Source organism: Lycorma delicatula, chromosome 4, assembly GCF_047948215.1.
Source record: "Lycorma delicatula isolate Av1 chromosome 4, ASM4794821v1, whole genome shotgun sequence".
Lineage (NCBI taxonomy): Eukaryota > Metazoa > Arthropoda > Insecta > Hemiptera > Fulgoridae > Lycorma > Lycorma delicatula.
The window spans coordinates 216407086-216426136 of NC_134458.1; the positions used below are offsets into that span (position 1 = coordinate 216407086).

Below are 19051 nucleotides of genomic sequence, written 5' to 3' on the forward strand. Positions count from 1 at the left end.
GTTCCAAAGGGAGTCCCCGTTCAATTAAAGTAGGACACCTGAGCGTCCCACCCCTCCAGAACAAGGCTCTCCCAACCCTAGGTCGTTCCCAAAAGCAAAGGCGGATGGGTCTCATTTCTTGCTACTGGTCCTAAAGCTACGGCTTCCAAGTGAATGCCCTCGAACTTTACATAAGGAGCATTTAGTCTCAGTTTGACAGTCTTTCCGAAGATGCCCCTCAGCCCCACAATTAAAGCAATGACCCCTTTTGTCGGGACCGCTGCAGGACCCAGCCAGGGCCCTACCTCCCAACACCGGTAACACCGCTCTTCGACACTCGACAGGACACCCAATTGATGCGAATTCGCCCAACCTTCAACAACTGATCAGCCACCTTCGTCTCGCCGTATGACGACCTCACGGAGAGGACATCGATCGTTACCGAGTCCCCATCGATCTTTCGCATGTCATTTAAGGGCGTCGACGTCCTTTATCAACAAATGGACTCGCCGTACGCCCCTACTTGCCATCACTATCGTACCTTCAACTACAGCAGCGTCACCCGTATCGAGGACTCTTGTATGAAGGTCCTCTCCCTGACCCCTGCATGCGGAAAGGATGTCCGTTCTCACCCGGTCACACAGTAACCTTAACTGCGCGGAGAAGGTCCGCATACGACTCACCCGCCGCCTTAACAACCACCGTCACAGTTGGGGGCCCTACCGGCTTTCTCCCCGGAGGACTCCCATCAGCACCCAGCGACGACCTGTCCATATATATCTGGAACTTACTCGAACATCTCCGTGCCAAATATTCGGCCACCCGGTGAAGGTAAAGCCCCATCTTCCCAAACGGCCCGCAAAAGCAAACTTTGGGATCCTCAGCCAGGACTAACTTGGCCGATTCCATTAGACGAGAGACCAAGCCTTTCCTCGCCTTCAGAGGAATCCACAGCCACCAGATAAGCATACCCGCGGATCTTTACGGAACCACCAGCCAGGTCCGTAGCACCACCACTTGACCCACCTGCAGTGTGTCCGAATGAAGCATCGGCCCCACCAAAGGCATCTCTTTCAGAAAATGCGAGCGACTCCAATACTCCGAACATTGAGACAGATCGATTACCCATGCTAGCCCCTCCAGGCCACCAACCTCCACGACTACCTCGGTTGACGTGAATGCGTCCTTTGGCCACCGCTGGAGGACCAGACGGGGCCGATCTCCATCATTCACACCATCGTCAAGTGATTTTCGTACTTAAAGTCAATATCTTGTCAATATCTTTCTTCTGGGTGGCCGCAGACGTCAACACCTCTGGCGTCTGTGTAGCTACAGACCCCGTCTCTGGAGGTGTATACTCGGTCACACTCGTCGTTGTAGGCTCCACCTGCTAAACATCGCGAAGTACACTGATACTCTTCGGGAGGAGCCCCAGACTCTTGGAAAAATGTTTAATTTCGACAGCGGTGTCGGGATTACGGCCCATCTGAAATTCCAAGGGCTTGACTTGACGAGGCAAAGTATCCGTACGGTATTGGAAAGTTACTCGCCGATCACCACCGATCAGAAAATCGAACTCCTTTACGTCCTCCGTCAGGACCGAGCCACCTCGCACCCGGTCGGACTTCTCATCTTCCCCGGCCGGTGGTTTCTTTTGCTCTTCTACAGGGAGGAGAGAACCTCAACCTCCGCTTGGAGGACTTCCCCGCCGACCATCCTCGACCACCTCGGCAGTAGAGGCTGCCGACAAGGGTGGGAAATCTCTTTCATATCCGCTGAAATCATCACTGTCTCCGTTGAACTCCATAGATGAGGCGACCGCCCGTTGCTGACGTCGTGCCAACACCTCCACAAACGTACTTTCCTTTCTCCTGGTTTCCATTTGTTTCGTAACTGACCTCCAGTGAGTCCCAGCATCGGAACTTGCAGCACTCAAGACGTCAACCTAACCTCATTTTGTGACTGTTACCGTACATCTCCTACACCGTCGAAAATATTTAATCAATCTACGTATATTATCATCCGCCATGTAATAATAATTGTTTTATGCAAGTAAAATTGCAGTATAATAATTCTACATGTGAATTTTATTCAGCACATTATGGATGTATAATGTTCGAAACCAAAAACGTTTCTTACTTGCATTTTATTGTGTTATTTGAAGCTTGATAAAAATAGAAGTACAGCGTACTAGAACGTGAAATTAAGAACGAATAAGATAGCTCTCGTACATTCATAGATTTTTAAAATATATGTTTATTTAAGCCTATCTTTTCCTTATATTCACATAATGTTTATATGAGTTTACTTTTTTATTATTATTATTTTTATATTTACATGCTACTAATGAATAATAATTCAAAATGGAATTCCCAGTACTTTTGTGGTCTTAATGACGCAGGATTTTTTTTATAATTTATTTTTTTACCAGATAAGCTACTGACTATTCAGATTTAATTTATAATACAAATATTTAAATGACACTACAGAATATTCTTAAATGTAAACAACGTTTATCACCGTTAATTTTTTTTATGATTATTTAAGAATCTTGTATGCAAATACATACATGATGCATGAATCATTAACAAATATTTGGTAATATCCAAAAATAATAAAACACATTTAAATATTTATATACTGCTATATAAAAACAAAACTTAGTTAAATATTTATTTGAACATGAAAACAAAAAGGATACGTGAAAGATAAATGTATCGGTTTCAAAATTTATGTATATCAGTAATTAGCAGCAATTTTCTAAAATCTTTTAGTTGTTTTAATGATCCATTATTTTATTGATTTATTAATACCAACATTAAACAGCATTCTAAAAATTTTATCTTGAATCACCAATATTACATTTATAAATTAATAACGTAGTTATCCTGTATGAGATTAGAGCCAATTATGTTACGGGAATTTAGATACAAATGCGAAAAAATTGATGTATGATTCCTGTTCCCTCACTGACCGGTGGTGAAGCCGATTTAGTAGGTAAACGGTTTTAACTTTTTGTTTTTCCATATGTTAAGCAATACTGGAGAGAAAAGATTTTGTTATGGAATCTTAAGATCCTTTTATTATCTGGAAGAAATAAAATATGTATCAGTATAAGAGAAAACGCCTTGAGATAGCCCCGATCTTCCAAGGAAAATGACTCGTTTGGATGTTATTGGTTTATTTCGTTTCACAGTTTCTGTATGAGATTAGGTCGTTCCTTTGCTTTTTTTACTATCTATATTTTTCGAGATATCTTTTGTTTCTTCTTAGCCGATAATATTTTGGAGTCTTTTGGCGAACTCTAGACCGTTGCTTTAAAAATGTTGGATTTTTTTTTGGTGGTTCAGTTTGTATTTGTGTAGTTTGCCGGAGATGACTGTTATGGCTCCATTGTCCAGGTAATAATTTGCCGTCTGTTATTAGTGCAGAACGTCCGACCTGTGAAACTGGTTTTAGCATTTTCTGCAAATTTATTTAACTCTTCTTCTTATCCAGTTGATACGTTACGTAAATTTTTTCTGAATTATGTTCTCTACAAATTCCGTTGATAAAATTTTATTTATTTACAATTAGTTTAACGAAGTTATTGCACATCAAACCTAAAAAAAAATGTTTTGTCACCGATTTTTCTGTTCTGGGACTTTTTTATGCAATTTTTCAGTTCAAAAGTCATATGCAACCATTAAGTTTTATGTATTAAATTAAATTCTAAGAATTTATTTTTTTAAAATTAATTAATTTTAATTATTAAATTTTTTAATTTTTTTCGCAAGCTATTACTCAAAAACGAAGAGTTTCCGGACCAATATTTACATCAACATTTTTTTCCTTATTTTACTTGTAAAATATGTACTGAAATTCTTTACTTTTCTTCGTTAGGTACTCTCTCTTTCTCTCTCTCTGTGTGTGTGTGTGTGTGTGTATGCGCGTGCGCGTTGATTAACATACCATACGTATATAAACCGTATTAATGTCTGAGTTTTTAAACACTACTTTAATACGGTTATAAAGGTTTTAATTTGATTTTCCTGAAAAAGCGGTATTTGTGACATTATAAAAATGTATAATGATTTTTATAATCATTACAAAATCATTATAATGATAATCATTTTAAAAATCATATAAAATGTATAATGGTTTTTAAATAAATAATACTATAAAACCAAATTGTTATTAAATTAAAAAATAGTAATAATAAACTAATGTGTTTACAACAATCAAGGAATCCAGCAAATTAGCCCTTTAATAAAATCGTTAAAATGCAGGCCAATTAACCTACTTAGTTACAGTTGTGTGAAATTGTACGACGTAAAATTGACAAGCCAAGGTATTTTGTTTTTAATAGACAATACGTATTCGTAATCAAATATATTCATCCAGAAGTTTTTAATGTTAATATACTTTGATGTAATTTGTATTCTAATACAATAGTCGTAGAACCAAATAAATATGAAACTAGGTTAAACTAAGCACATTGTATTAAAATATTTAGGACATTGTTCTTCAATGAGTGCAAATTTTGGATCTGCAATTTAATGCAATTTAATCGTGTTTCAATGTCACTAACAATTCTACTTATATAATTACACACATGCACGCACGCACGCGCGAACATACATACATACACAAATGTATGAACCAAACTTCACATTGGCACGTTAAGTATAAGATGTTCCATAAATGCAAAACATGCTTAACCTGTAATCATTTGATGAATCGTGTACAAACTATTATTTTAATATCTAGGTTAACTGTAAAATAATTAAATAATCTGCGTAAAATCCAAGTATTACTTCAAATTAAAGATGACTCATAATTTCATTAATTCCTGTTAAAAAATTTATCAGGTATAAAATTTCCAAATACGAATTCTTTTCAAAATTATACATTTCAAAGGAAAATTTGATAGACAAATTGTCCTTGATTTAAATAAATATATAAAGAAACAGAAATTGGGGACTTAATATTGAGATTTTAAAAAAAAACTTAAAATTACTTTAACAAAACGTTAAAATCTGAATTACAACTGCATTTGTAAGTCCTTATAAGCTATTATTGATAAAATTAATCGGAATTTATAGAAAGTGTCAAAAAAGTTTACAGAAAGTGAAAAAATTAGCTTTGAAGCTATAATTGAGTATTAATGAAGTCATTTTCGTGCTAAACTTTATTGTTCCTCTTCTTTCATTATAAGAATAATTTATTTATTCTTTTGAAAAATATTTTGAAATAATTTAATAAACCTACACTGTAATATAGATTTTTTTTATCGTATTAAGTTGTTTAATCTCTTTTCTAACAACCGACATTAGGGATATAGGATGTAGAGGGTATACTGAAATGAAACGACTAGCACTAGATAGGGAATCTTGGAGCTGCATCAAACCAGTTAAATGACTGAAGACAAAAAAAACAAAAAACAACCGACATCCTTATTTTGTATTGCATTATTCATATTGTGTAAATAAAGATATTTTGTGTATTGAAGGTTCATATTTTGAATCTAAGTATATTTTCACTCACTGGTCTACTTATTTTTTTTGTAATATAAAAATATATATGTAAATTAAACAGACTGCAAAAGAAAAAATAATGAACTAATCAATTCTTCGTTAAATTTTAATTTTTTGAATTCGCCTCCCTTTAAAAACAAACGGCCAATAACGATTATCAATTCTTAATTTGCACAAACTTCAAAAAGTCAACATTTTAAGGAAAATTTAAAAAAGAAATATTTTTTATGTCTTTTAAATGAGATTTTACTTACTTTTTTAAGTTTATCGTACATAGTTTTTTTTAAATTTTTATCTTGATTTATAATATACGAAGGAAATCCACAAAATAATTTCCGTACGAGAAAAACCGTTCGAAAGAAACGCAAAAGGTTAGAAAGCTACGTCCTCTTAAAAATAAAACAATAAATACGGAGATCAAGCACAGGAGTAGAGATTGTGGTGAATCAGCAAAAAGAGGAAAAAAATGAAGAAAAATAATGATTTCAAAAACCAAAATCATCAAAACGTCTACATGATCGAGTAATTTTTCGTTAAAAAAGTTACCTATTTGACTAGAAGGAAATTTTTTAGCCAGACGTCAGATTAAATATGTCTAGGAAAAAAGACAAGTTTCCAAATTCTTATTTGATTAAAAAGTAAACATAAAAAAGCTGGACAACAAAGTTGTAATATTTTCCTGGCATAGGTTATTTAATTCTTATATATTGGAAAAATAATTAATTACACATGAAAAAGTTAACCTAAAGATATATTTTTTCGGATGGTGGTAATTTATGATGAAGTATTATTATAAAATAATTCTCAAGTTTTATGTTTAATTAATTATTATTATGTCTAATAAACAAAAAAAGTTTTGAAAATTAAAAAAATAGATATTTTTTGCTTAGAATATAAAAAAAAATCGGTTATAAAATATTTAATAAATAAAAAATAGCTTTTTCCGATTTTTGGGGAAGGGGGAATTTTGGAGTAAAATATTTAAAAAAAGATGGTAAGATAAGGATGCACGCATGTACTGAGCTCAATATAAAGAGAAGTTATGTTGCAAAATTTTGAGAAAATTGATCCCAAAATTTTGCCCCATATCCTCGAATTTCTGTACAAATTTCATCAAAATCGGTTCATCTAGTCAAAAGTTATTACGCTTCAAACACGTCAACACACGTACATACGTGCTTACGAACATTTTTACCCTCCCGTTTTTTTTTAATTTTTGGCGTCGTCATCAAACGTCAAGAAATGAAAAGACCCCGTACCCCACTTTTTGACTGTTTACCATACTTTTCTTCTTGCAGCATAGCTCTGGAGGTATGATGCCAGAAAAGTAGAAATTATGTGAAGTCTTTTCTAAATGATTCTAATTTTCATAATTTCATAAAATTAATTTTCATAAAAATGTGTTCTAATTTCCTCTTGTACAATGAATCAAATCACATCAGGAATAAATTTTGTGAGTTGGAAGTACGACCTGAAAATTCTTTCAGTTCTGTTTTTTTCTGAAACAGAGTTTTGAATCAGATTATTTTATGAAGGGTAGAAGCATATTTATGTTTCAGATTATTTTATTTTGTTTTTTCTATATGAAATTCTTTCTTTATACCATTATATAATATACTTAAGTTTTATGTTAATTAATCTACCTCATCTAGGTATATGAATGTTTAGTTTACGTGTATATCTGAATGTAATTTTCAAAAATTTAACTATTGTCATTATTTGTCATAATTTATAATAAAAACTGATCGTAAAACAACGTGACTATAGGATTTAATAAATGAATTATTAATAATAAATTACGACGACAAATTAGTAGTCGTTCGATTATCCTTGGATTGCAAAACAATATTAATAAACATTGCAAAATCTAACAATATAAGTTGTGGGAAATTACACTTAGTATTATTTATTTTCCTCATCACCGTACCAAATTGATATTTAAATAATAATAATCATAAGAATAATAATAATTTTATTATTATTATTATATTATGTTGTGGTTGCATATGAACAATTGCATATTAATATAAATGGCTTATATTAATTACTCCCTGGAAAATGTATATAGACTTTGAGATTTCTATAAATGATTTTTTTTAAATATTTTTATTTATTATTGTATAAAATAGCTAAAATTATTATAAAATTATCATTTAAATCATATTAGTTTCAATTTTATTTATCCATTAACTAAGTACAGTAAAAATAATTTGTTGGTGTGGATTACGTAATAAGTGAAAATATTAGCTTTGGGAAAATTTTTCTTTCTCCTGTTTAGCCTCCGGTAATTACCTTTCAGATAATATTTCAGAGGATGAATGAGTATGATGGAAAATTTATTTTTGTACAACGTTACTATATAGGCTAATGATAAACTAAAATAGAACGTTCATTGAATAAGTGAAATGTAATCGGCATTTCATTCAAGCCAATGTTGATTGTTTTGCTTTACATGTAGTACGTCTTGTGACGGCAGTTTATGACCTGCCGTTTCGTAATGTTTCATATATTTATTTAAATATTTATTTACAGTTAATCTTCAGACTTAATGTCGTGAATTAATTACAAAAAGTTAAATTAATCGCTTTGATAAGATAAAAGAGCAAATTCATTGTTAATATTATCAAAGCCCGTTTGAAATTTTAAAGTATATTTTAATAAAATTCTTCGAATTTTTGAGTCTTTTAAAAAGTTGTGCTCTAAAATACAGACATAATTACTATATATCTGAAAAGAACCCTTTTTAGACATTTTTAATAAAATTTGGGAATACTTATCCTTGTAAGTTTAATGTTTAAATTAGGGTAAAGATAAACTGTTAGCTATCATAAATTTTACTGAGTTTTTTCAAACGAAGTTAAAAGGAAAAGGGGGAAGAGATAATAGTTTTAAAGATTTTTAGAATACCTCGGATTATACAGGCAACATAAGTATTTAGCAATCCTCAGCGGCAAATTTCGTGAAACAATTTTTAAAACACGTCCACATCAATTTTTTCGCAAGAAGTTTTTTCGACATATGTTTGCGTTGGAAATAGTTCTCTGCAATTATTTTTGTGTTAAAACTTTTTTTTTTGTAATTTCTTCACGTTACATTTTTAATGTTTATGCATATTTAAATATAACTGAACGTTAATACATTATTTATAATACGTTAGGTTAACTGCTTTGTGAACTTGAGGTGGCCTGGTGGTGTTTCAGTAAACTTGTATGGAAGACTTGTAATATAGTGGAAGATTAGTTACCGCTTGTGGAAGCACAGGATATTGCAAAGTTCCTTCCTATTTCTTTTATGGTTAAACTTCTATTAGAACTTCTCTATTATTTACAACCGTCATAACAATAAATAACATTTTATTTCTGAGAGTAATAGTTTGACATCAATTATTTCTATTTTTGTACTGTGAACTTTTTTTTAATTAAAAAAATAAATGTGTTTTTCCTACTTCCTAGGATATGGCCACTTATTTTAGAGAGGAAGAAAACAAATGGATGGAATGAATGATAATGTCAGATTCTAGACAAAAATCGAACCCTTGACAGATTTTTTTTACGTTTCATACAGTTTCCTCTATTTTTGATGCCTCATACATTTCAGGAAAATTTAACTTAGAATTATGCAGTAGTCTGTATGTTAGAGGAGAGCGTTTAAGAGGGTAAAGAGATAATCGAATAAGCGATTACTGCTGTTTGTCATAACATTATCTTTAAAAATTTGATTTTCACAGATTTTTATACTGGCTGTTCTACCCTACGAATTACTTTTTATTTTAATTAGGTTTTATCGGGGTGAAATGGCAGAAGTAAATAATCCAAAATATTAACATTTTGAGATATTTTTCACTTTTATGACATTATTTCACATTGAATTAATTGATGACTAAATATTTAATAATTTTTACTGGTTTCTTACATTAATTCTATAATTTGTTTTAGTTAAACGTCTGTACGTTTTTTTAATTAAATGTGTACGTTGCAATCTGTTCAATTAGTAAACAATAAGCAACTCCTCCACGGACAATGCGATGAGGATGCTATGCATGAGACATATAAATGAGGTGTAGTCTTATACAGACTCCGGCCGACCATTCCTGAGATGTGCGGTTAATTGAACCCTAAGCACCAAAGTACACCGGTATTCACTGTATAGTATTCAAATCCTTATAAAAGCAACTAACGTTTACTAGGATTTGAACCTTCGACTATCAACTGTTAAAAACAACCGATTAGTGACGACTAGTTAAACCAGTAGACCAACACGGCTGACTAGTTAAACATATAAGTAAAATATAAATAAGTTCAACATAGTTACAACTATATAAATAAATAAAGCTAGTTGTTTTTTTTCCGACCAGTTTTCCAGCTACTGCCGGTTCTGGTTGTGTGTGCGCGTTTGTGTGTGTTGGGGGGGGGGGGTGTATAGGCAAATGCAATTATCGCTACGGACTTGCAAGGTCTGACATAGCTGCAGACGTAGTGCAATGTAAATGTAAATGTATTTGTAAACATGTAGTCTGAAACAGACTCAGATCGACCTCTCCTCAGTCGTGGAGTTAACTGAAACCCAACCAGAAATCCAACTTAAAACTCTCGATTTCGAATATCAACTGATTTTGCGATGATGGGTTAAAATATTTATGGAACGGTTAAATATTTTGCTCTTCATAAATGTTAGATAGGTTTAGATGTTTTACCGGTTTTATAACGTTTTTTTTTAAGTGGGAAGTAGCCCACTTTTATGCCGCCCACTCTTGACAAACATTTTCGAAATTTTTGGGAGATATATCATGAAATTATAACATAAATTTTCCAAGTAATTCTATTTTATTTTCTTCACTTTCTTACGCCATTGAAACTTAGAAACAAGTATTCATTTGTCCAGACAAACGAAAATAAATATATTTTAAAATAATCATTAATCGAAGAATAATTATTTTGATAATAGTTTTAACGACTTAAATGTTATATTAATAATTTTAATATTGTATTATTTATATAATAGTAATAAAAATAATAATAAATATTATTTTAAGATACATACTGTTCTATGCAAATTACTTTTATAATTGTTAGTGCTGTATTATCAAACTTCTGTTCATAAATCAAACTGCCTGTCAAAACTAACAATCGTAAATTATTTATATAAACACATAATAAGATATAAAAATAAAATTAAAAAAAAAAGATTTGTAATTAACAATATAACATTTTTTTTCGGAATTGACATTTTGAATGCTGATTAATTAATTAAATTATTAGGAAGAATACTTTTATTCCTAACAACTATATTAATAATGCGAATTTTATTGATTATCGATTAACATAACAAATAAACCATCGGTAAAAGGGTAAAGCCTACTAATGATATAAGTAAACATATTTATGAGATGCCATAATTGACTCAAAATTTTAATAATATACAAATTGTTATTAAAATATTTCCATTGATTTTTTAAAAAATCAATCGGATAACGTATGAAAGTTACTGTATTTGGTTAATTATTAATAAAACTCTTTTAAGTACAAGATCAGAAAACATAACTAGAAATGACGAAGAATTATGGATCCAGCTTATTTGACCAAAATGGGATCATGATAGAACAGTCAATTTGTATTTTTATTTGAAAATCCTTACATACCGATTGATGTTTTTTCCATATGTTAGGGTGATGAGGAAAGCTTAACTCCAGATTTTTAACATCCCCACTCCCATAGATTTTTGAAAAACTCAAAAGTTTTTGAAAAACTCAAAATTTTTTGAAATGCGTTTTTCTCAGAATCTATGCATTTTAGAGAAACGTTTTTCAAACAAAAAATGTAGAAGACATTCTCCTCTACAATTAATGTCTTGAAGTTATGCCGTATAATTTGAAATTGAAATACTAGGTGGCGCTGAAGCTGTAAAAAACGTGTTTTTTCGGTTTTTTCACCGGAAAAAATTGTTTTTAGTCTGTATTGCATTTGGAAAAGTTGTTAATTTTAAAAAACAGACAACTTTTATTTAAACAATTTTCTTGTACGACTTACTGTTTTGGAGCTGTAGCTTGTGAAAGTGTGAATTGGACACGTGTTCGAAACCGGTCTAGTTGCTGAACAATGCCGATCTCCCCGGCTACAGTAACAATAGGACCGCTGCGTTGCCATTGTACCGCTATAACTCTGGAATGCTAAGTCGTACAAGAAAATTTTTTGAATAAAAGTTGTCTGTTTTTTGAGATTAACAACTTTTCCAAATGCAATACAGACGTAAAACAATTTTTTCCGGTGAAAAAACCGAAAAACACGTTTTTTTTTTACAAATTCAGCGCCACCTAGTATTTCAATTTTAATTCATACGGTATAACTTTAACGATATTTATTGTAGAAGAGAATGTCCTCTACATTTTTTGTTTGAAAAACTTTTCTCTAAAATGCATAGATTTAGAGAAAAACGCATTTCAAAAACTTTTTGAGTTTTTCAAAAAATCTATGGGAGGGGGATGTTAATTTGGAGTTAAGCTTCCCTCATCACCCCTAACGCATGGACAAAAGATCAGTCGATAGGTAAGGATTTTCAAATACAACCTACTTTGATGACAAATTGCCTGTACTATGAGAACGTTGAATAATACGGAAGTAAAGCAATATGATTATTATAATCGTTAAAAAAATACTTCATTTTGAAAAATTTATGATAATGTATATTGCAGTACTATTAAATTAAAATGTAATTCATTCACCGTTTTTCTGATTTATATTTCCTTTTTGTATTAATGAAAAGGAACTAACCGAATAATTCTAACTTCATAGAAACAAAACATGCCGATCTTCGTGGGGGAATGGTAGCGATTCGGCCTTTCATTCGGAGGTCCCGGGTTTGAATACCAGCCTGCCATCGCATCTTTGATACGCTACAAAATTCCATTTTCTTATCCCACGGACAAGCTTCAAGCTTATATGGTGAGAACATCAAGCAAAAAAAAAACCAATTGTATCATTTAACATCCTTTGATTAATCATTTTTGTAACCTCAGGAATCTATCTAATAAAGAGCTGTTATTTATTTAAAATGCGAAGAGGGAATCCGCTTACCATAGGAGAGATCCAGCCGTATTCCAGCCACCTCTTATTAATATCATTGATCAGTCATAACCGTATTCAGTCATTCTCTCTTGAAACATGTTTTTTCCTTACATTCTTAAGCTGTGTAGGCTGGTTGTAGTTAGATTCCTTGTTCCGTAACCAAATTAATACCTGAAATTTATTACTAAAAAACAGGTAGAACAGGAATGTGACCAGTAACTATAAAACTTATTATTTTCAAATAGAAAGGGGTCAATTAATTTGTTGCTTTACACTATCTGTCACAATATTTCTTACGGCTATAGTTCATGTAAAGTATCCGAGGTACAAACGACCAGTCAAGAGTTGATGTCTCCTTAAGAGTAGTGATGATATTATGCAGCCCCTTTGCAGAGAACAAAGTGAAGATTTCGCTTGCATTGCTGAATATTACTAGCAAATCGATGATACATGTTTGATTCATACAAACATTGTAGTTGGCTTGGCGTAAAAGTAAATGAGATACTACATTACACTCCTTATTTTCTTTAGTAAGCCTGGCATAGTACGATTGTTAATTTTTGAAAATGGCCATATTGTTTTTAAAAACGACTTGTGACTGATGTCAGATAACCTATAACCACTACGATTATGGTACTTTACATACATCAGCAACTAACCAAATTCATTGTTTACTAATATTTATACTTTTATTTACCTCTACTTCCTAATTTGTTTCTTCCTCTAACCTCATACCTGGAAATTGTTTATTTCTTTAGAAGTTTTCGTGTTCAACTTATTAACCATATTTCACAATTTTTATTTACGTCATGCGCATGTTTCTTCCTTAACAGAGTTCCTGGAAATCTGTTATTTATTTCTTAGAAAATTTCGTGTTCTAATTAATAATTATATTTTAATATTTTTATTAACGTCATGCACATTACGATTTATAAACCTCATTATTTGTGATTAATGTCCTATTTTTATTGTTTGTCGATAAAGTATAACACAAAAAAAGAAATACTTTTGCAAGAACGAGTATAGTTATTATACATCCTTCAACTATTGGGCCAAAATAGGTCATTGACCTATTTTGGTGACCCCTGCCACGATTTCGGATGAAGTACAGGGTGTCCCATATAAAACGCAACCCAACCTTATATTGGTAGGTATTGAAATAATAAAAAGGCATGTGTAAATGTAAATGTAATTTTTATTATTACCATCCATTACCTTACATTTAGAGTAAATGTTGGAAGTGGCCGCCGTCTTCTTGAATACAAGCTTCAATTCTTTTTACAGCGTTTCTTGCAACTTTTTTCAAAGTTTGTGGCTGGATATTTAATGCAGCTTGTTCAATATTGACTTTCAATCGTTCAAGTGTTCGTGGTTTGTTGCTGTAGGCTTTTTCTTTGAGGTAACCCCGTAGAAAAAAATCCGCCGCAGTCAAATCTGGAGATCTTGGTGGCCACAAGCCTCGACCGATAACACGATTACCAAAGAATTCCTCGACGAAATCAGAAGTTGAACCTGCGTAGTGCGATGTCGCACCGTCATGTTGTAGCCGGCAGTGTCTGTCTTCCTCTTCCAAGAGTGCGATGAACTGAAATAAAATATCCTGATATCGTTCTGCATTAATGGTGTACTTGAAAAAAATAGGACCGATTATTTTCTTCCGCGATATCGCGCACCACACGCCCGACTTCTGCCGGTGTAATTGTTTTTCATGATAAACGTGGGGATTTTCAGCGCTCCAAATTCTACTGTTTTGGTTGTTTACGTAGCCATCCAAATGAAACCGTGCTTCACCTGTGAAAAATAACGAATCCATAACATTAATTCCCTCACGCAGAAATCGACGGAACCGTTGACAATATTGTAGCCGTTTTTCTTTGTCGGGCTCAAGAAGTCGATGAACCGTTTGAATGCGATAAGGTCGTAATTGTAATTGTTTGGTCGCCCGATGAACAGTTGATTTAGACAAATTAATTTCAGCAGACAAACGTCTAATCGGTTTATTTGGCAAGGTGAGTAATCGGTCTTTGATTTCAGTGACTGTATCTGTATTCAACACTGACGCAGATCTTTTGTGTTCCATGTTATTAACAGAACCGGTCTCTCTAAATTTTGCAACTAACCTTAATACTGATGTTTTGTTAGGAGCTGGTGTGTCTGGGTACTTATGGCGAAACAAATCTTGCACTGCAACCGCCGATTTCGTACTGAATTACGACTCAACAATGAAAACACATCTATCAACAATGTTCATCTAGCGAAAACACTATCTTGTCTTGTCTCTTGAAAATAAGAAATTTACAAACATTTCTTAGCCTTTGACGATTTCTTCTCCACCCACAAAAAAGAAAAATTCAACTCTGATAACATCCGGTATCTTCAGGGTATTATAATTTATTTTTCAAAAATTAAGGAGAAATATTAAAATTTTCGAACATTCAAAAAAAATATTTTCCTCGAAAAGGTTTCTGTTTTTATTTTCTCACTGGAACTGGAAATTCGTTTAGTGTAGTCATATGTAACGTTCAATACACTGAACGTTATGATTGCATTGTTGTTACTATCGGTAGTGTTCTACTGCGTCGCCGCGATGTTCAGATGTTGGACGAGTCCATTTCAGTAACGAGTAGGGGAGTTAGCTTGACTTTTGAAATTTCATGGATGAGTGATTTCATGGGTTGCGTTTTATATGGGACGCTCTGTAGAATGTCATACAACTAAACATCGCTTAGTCTGTAGATTCTACTTAATTTAATTTTAGATCCGTAATTATAATTAATCTTTTTATGTTGTCTATAAAATAATTCTTTATTTTCCTTTTTATTAATTAGATATAAAACTATACTATTGTTTGGCCAGTGATTGTTTTGAAGTGCTGATAAAATTCTGCCAGTAATTTACGGTAGTAAATCAATACGATAAATAATCATACTGAGTGAAATCATTGATATATAGTAAGTAATGTCGCACTCATTCTTTTAGTAGATTTTTCCTCTTTTTTTTTATCATATCGTTAGCAGGTATTTTCATTAATTCTTGCGCTGTGAGAGTATAAAATCTTTCAAAAGCTACGAAATTTAATTTTCTTGTGTCCTATCATCATCGGGAAAATTAGATAATTCCTACTGCATTAAGTTATTGTAGTTTTATAATTGAGTTTCTTATAACAGTTTGATTTTTCTCCATTCAACATTTAGTAAATTATTTTACTTAAAACTGTTAAGATAATAGTTATAATCATTTCTGCTAAGATCGCTATAGTTTGTATGTTTAATACTTTTTACCTTTCTTAGCATCATTCTTCTGTCTATTGTTGACGCTTTTCGAAACAACTCCATTGTCCATTGGAGTTGTTAAAACTCTATAGAGTACAGTTTTGACAGTGGAATTGTTCCGAAACGCATCAACAATAAATATAAGAATGAAGCTAGGAAAGGTAAGAAGTACTAAATATATAAACTATTTTACTATTTATAATTTCTTTTTAATTGGATTTAAAGTTTTTTATTTATTTTTTTAACTGGACTTGCCGACTAAATAAAAGATGAAATTTGAAACTTTAAAATTACTTCTTGTTATAATTGTTTAAAAAGGTTTCTTTATCCCTTTTTGTAAGATCTTCTAATTATTTTGAAAATAAATATGTTTGTTATTCTCTGCTGAATTGAAAGACTGAGTATAACGGATTATTTCAAAGTAGAAAGGGGGTACATTATATTTTGTTCTACAATGTTTCCCAAGGTTTCTTACGACTATGACATATGCAAAGTTCTAAAGTCCAAGCGGCACTAATTACAGTTGTTTTCTCTAACAGTAATGATGTTTACTATATAACTAGTGTGGTAATTGAATTATCAGTTGTAGAACTGACTATTTCGATAGCTCTACACGTGGATTCCTAAAAGTATATTTGGCTCAGTGAAAGAGTACAACGAAAACATCACTCCTTCATCCTCCCTAGCAAAAGTGCCATATAGAATGCTTGTTATACCTAAAAATTATGTTATTTATAATTTAGTATTCTTGTGATGACGCTTTTAACAATCATTAAAGTTAATTTGGAGTAATTCTGAAAGTAGGTTATAGAAAGATGTGTAACAGAAATAAAAATAAGATGATAAATAAATCGTATAACTGGGGTTTAAACCAAACAACTTCCGGATGATAAATAAAAATTTTACCAACTACCAGAGAGTTCGGTAGCAATAATGAAAATTTAATCGTAAGCTTTTCGCTTTTGAACATCATTTTGTTCAAAATTATGGTTTACGCAATTATTAAATTTTAACATCTGAAATATTTAGATTGCCATTTTTAATGAGGATAGAATATTAAAGTACAAGGAAAAGCGTTAAGTGTAAGGCGATCGTATTATGATAAGCTGTATTTACAAAAGCTGGAAGCTTGTGCATTGGAATATGAAATTGAAATTTTGTAGCCTATGAAAAATGCCATACCTGGTCGGGATTCGAACCCCGGACCTCCAAATGAAAGGCCAAGAAGCTACCATTCCGCCACCTAGATCTTATCTTTCGATAGTTGATATTAACCGGCCAGTATTTTTTATAAAGAAGGAAGGAAGGAACTAAAAGTAGTTTAATAGTCTATCTATTAATGTATTAATACTAACTTGCCTTAATTATATAGAAAATAATTATACCGATATTGAAGTTGTATTGACCTTACTAGTGTTTTTGATAAGTGAAGAAATATGTAACATAACGCATGGCATACAAACTGGCAGTAATTAATAATAAAAAAACACCATTTTACCATTTCTATAGTGTAATAAACCAAAATTTAAAATCCATTAAATTTTTCCATGACATATATATATATATACATAAAATTTAAAGAGGCTAACGTTGAACATCGAAAAAAAAGAAAGAAAAAGTGATGCAGAAGTCAAGGATAGTTTGTTATGTTAGTAGGTCTGTATTATATAGTTAACTATGAATATTCAGTAATTAACCTATTATCTGTAATTTACTATTTTTCTTTAGTTGTAATTATTTAAAGTAGTTTATTTTATTGTATAATCTGTAATTAATTAATGTAGCATGAAGTAAAAAAAGTAATGTCTGTTTTATTTTAAACTGAGCCTAAACAATTTACTTTTAGATAACATACGAGTTAAAATTCTACACTATTAGAATCGTATAATAACAATAATTAATTATATTTTTAGCTATTATAATTACTATTTCCGTTATCAAATTTAATTTTTTAATTAAATTAAAAAACATGTAAGTAAACGCACGTCCCGATATCATAGAGATTTGTAATTTTTTTAGACATGTTGATCCTGACCTAAATGGGTGCAACAAGAATGTTTTTAAATAACGAAAGTCTTGAATTTATTTTTTAATAAGGATTTCTTAACTAATATGACAATGGAACCCCGGACATCTCTTAAAATCAAGAAAGAACATTTGTAATTTTAATGGTTAATTGCTAATTTAAATTTTAACCACATTTATTTTGTAGATACAAAATTATGTCTAATGGTGTGTTTTACGCTCTGATCAACGTTTTACCATGGTTTCCGTTGATACAAAAATGCAGTCACTAAAACAGTTCCTTTTTTTTATCCGTGGAGTTACACATCTACCCATTTTTGACGCGGTTTATATAATGTATTTTGTAATTTCAATAAAATATTAAAATTTTTATCCAAATAATTTCCATTATTTTAAATGTATATTTTTTTATTCGAGGATCGTTCAATAATTAAAAACAAACGACTGAAGAAAATATTTTTTTTTCAGTTACAATGAAACTAACGCTACTTTTCAGCGTTAGTTTGGCTACGTTAAGGCACCTGTCCCATCTTAAAAACTTTTTGAAAGGACCGAACAAAAGAAATAATTTGATGCGAGATCGGGACTGTAAGATGGATATGGTAATGCCTGCCAAACCGACTTTTCAGAATAACTCTCTTTATCTTCTGAGCCGTATGAATCAGGCGTTATCACGCAGAAGAATTACCACGTTTTGAAAGAATCAAGATGTTTCGTCTTTATTGCGATTTTCGCTTTACTTTCTGACATGTTGAAATAATGCTGTTGGTTGTATGTTGATCTTCCAAACAATGTAATAAATTGGGTCTTAACAGCTCCAAAACACTATTAAAAATCACATTACCGGCACTGATAACTTTTTTAATTTTTTCCTGGTGGGCGAACACGGAGATTTCCTTTCCTTACTTTGACGTTTGGATACCGGCTCAAAATGATAAATAGAAGTTTCATCACAAGTTCTTATGCGATTTTAAAAGCATTAACTTCCGCTAAAAACCGTCATTTAGTTCCGAACGTAGGTGAATTCGATTCGCATTCGATTGTGATATTGAATCGACCGTCTCGGAACTCACTTTGAACACCTTTTGCAATAATTCATCTTATCATGGATAATGGAATTGAGATTGCCGATACTCGCATTACAGTTTTCAGTAATTTCCCAAATTTTTATGGGCCTGTCTGGGCGAATAAGTCCATT

General features: G+C 31.8%; 1 protein-coding gene across 3 annotated transcripts in view; it reads left to right on the forward strand.

The window, feature by feature from the left end:
* Positions 1-19051, forward strand: part of LOC142324281 (scavenger receptor class B member 1-like) — a 237799-nt gene that overhangs the window by 103174 nt on the left and 115574 nt on the right. The gene's annotated exons all lie outside the window — the stretch shown is intronic.